General features: G+C 36.5%; 1 long non-coding RNA gene across 1 annotated transcript; it reads right to left on the reverse strand.

The window, feature by feature from the left end:
- Window positions 1-2,026: 2,026 nt before the first annotated feature.
- On the reverse strand, window positions 2,027-2,231 carry LOC133193712 (uncharacterized). The gene is made up of 2 exons (XR_009721983.1): window positions 2,170-2,231; window positions 2,027-2,113 (listed from the first exon to the last, which is right to left on the reverse strand). It is a non-coding gene; the product is annotated as an uncharacterized LOC133193712 (long non-coding RNA).
- Window positions 2,232-2,698: the final 467 nt, after the last annotated feature.

The raw sequence follows: 2,698 nt of genomic DNA on the forward strand, positions 1-2,698 counted from the left end.
AAGCAAACAATCATTCAAATAATGGTATAATTTGTATCATTTTTTGTGATATTTATAAACCAAGGATCCCTATGAGATCAGTGGAGATACGGTGACAAATGACCATCACTGTGGGCCGCGGAAATCCAGAACAAAGAGCCCCACAGATCCAGGCATTCTTAATGGAATCCAGTTCTACATCATAGGATCCAGCCAAGGACTGAGTTCAGGTACATTTAAAAACAGGAAATTGCTATTCACCTTTTATTTATATGTTTCTAAAAGTCATGTATTCTCTTATAAATGTAATTGTGTACTTGTGGATGATATAAGGAACCTAATAGAGACTTGAGGCATTATAGATGTAGATAATTGTGACTTGTGTTGTAGATGATATAAGAGACCTGATAGAGACTAGAGGCAATATAGATGTAGATAGAGATAATTGTGACTTGTGTTGTAGATGACATAAGGAACCTGATAGATACTACAAACAATATAGATAAGATATAAACAACATCACACAACTGTTTTGATCTCGACCCTGGTATGAACCTGAGCAGTAGATATCGACCCAAGTCCAGAGGGCGTGGGCCGAGACCATCCGAGGGCTGATACCAGAAACGAGGTCGAAACAGTGGTGTGATGTTGTTTATATCATATATCTAAAACCAAAGGCAATAAAAGAACTAATATTAAGGTTTTTTTCCGACAAAAAGTTTTATGAAGTTTGTCGTAAGAAATGAAATTATAGAGTTTTCTTTCTTTTTTCGATGTTCATATGTTGCTTGACGAAGGTGATTAGTCATGTAGAGAAAGAATTTGCCTGATTTGGGCATTAAAAAGAATAGTCCTGGTGTTTTGAAACATTGCATTCCAAAGCACATTAGATAACTAAGTTTTAAAACTCTACTTTTACTTTGGATCGAACCAGGTCACATTTTCAACGAATCATTACAACTTTCAGGTCTGGGATTTATTGTAACTGCTTGTTTCGCTTACGATATATGTTAAACGAAAAAAGACACATTAAAACAAAACTTGGTATTGTCTTACTGTCAAAGCAAATGAATGTCTATTTGTTTTCAAAGCATGGTGTGTTACTGTTATAAGTAAACAAGAGTTACCTCTCTTAAGTCACAAGTACCATCATTTGTTGCACTTTTTAAAAACATTTTTCTCAATATTATATTATAAATAAATAATTGTTTAAGATTCAGATTTAATTTTAGTACACAAAATATTTTTATTAACTCTTAGATATGAATTTTACTTTCATTCTACACAAATTAAACAGAAATAATGGATTAAAATTTAAAGGGTGAGACAGCCCCTTGACAACGGGCTGAGACAGCTATATCTAAGCCCTGAGGCGAGACAGCCCTAGTTCCCAGATCCTGTCTCAACTAGTCCGATATGCCCGTATCAAAGCTGATACACTACAAGGTATATGATATAGAGATAATTGTGTACTTGTGTTGTAGATGACATAAGGGACTTGATAGAGACTTGTGGGGGATCGGTGGTCCAGGAGCCAGAGGAATTGGACCGTGACCATCTCTGTTTAATCATCACATGTGCTCCCCTGGAGGATAGTCAGGAAACTGCCCCATCCCAGGAAATTATCCTGTTTAATCGTAAGTGAATGTAATAGTGAATGAAGGCTCTATAATATTTTATCATTTCATGTCATCTTACTAATAGAGGTTCAAAGGTTTAACATAACCAGACTATCAGATGTGATTTATCATCTAGTGAAAATTTCTCTGATGTTCAAGTCTATCCTGTTTATGTCTTCAAAATCCATGTGCACAATGTAATTTAAGGCTGGAACAATATGTTGTTTGAAGAAAATATATTTTTTAAAAGTATTTTTTTATCCTCAATTTGTAGGGCTGTACAGAAGACATGGAGCTTTGACTGTGTCCAGAGAATGGCTGCTGGACTCACTGACCGTATATAACTTACAGCCACTCAGTGAATATGTTCTGACCTCTGTAAAGGGAATGGTCATTCCCTCTGTGTAATGGTCAGTGGTCACTCCTTGTGTTATGGTCAGTGATTGGTCATTCCTTGTGTGTGATGGTCAGTGATTGGTCATTCCTTCTGTGAGATGGTCAGTGATTGGTCATTCCTTGTGTGTGTTGGTCAGTGCTTGGTCATTCCTTCTGTGTGATGGTCAGTGGTCACTTCTTGTGTGATGGTCAGTGATTGGTCACTCCTTGTGTGTGATGGCCAGTGTTAAGGAACTAAGTAATGACCCAGGGGATTTCAGCTGTTCTAAGTCTCACTAGATGACATTCTTTCCTTCGTAAAAGATTGTTGTCAACCCAATCGTGCTGGTCAGTTTGGCGTCTGACCTTGAAGGGCATGACCATTCCTCCTGGGAGCTGGTCAGTGTAAAGGACAATCTTGACCACTGTTAAGGTCATGGTCATCTCATTAATGTGTTGCTCATTAAAGAGGACAACACTTTGTCTATTTATCCAGTTTATGGTCAGTGGAAGTATATTGATACTGTGTGAGCATCTGGTACATGTACTATCAATCATCATGAAGATACATGTATCTTCAAATTTCTTTTCTGTGCATGTTACTTTGTATTTTTACAATGATACAATGTACAATTTTTTATGTCAATGTTACTCATTTGTTTGCTGTGTTATGTTGCTACTTGTAAAATATATTTATTGTTGCTAGAATCTTAAGAGCTATTCTT

The sequence above is a fragment of the Saccostrea echinata genome, unplaced genomic scaffold (assembly GCF_033153115.1).
Source record: "Saccostrea echinata isolate AGI-Se365-2 ecotype Australia unplaced genomic scaffold, CSIRO_AGI_Sech_v1 ptg000028l, whole genome shotgun sequence".
In the NCBI taxonomy this organism is placed as follows: Eukaryota; Metazoa; Mollusca; class Bivalvia; order Ostreida; family Ostreidae; genus Saccostrea; species Saccostrea echinata.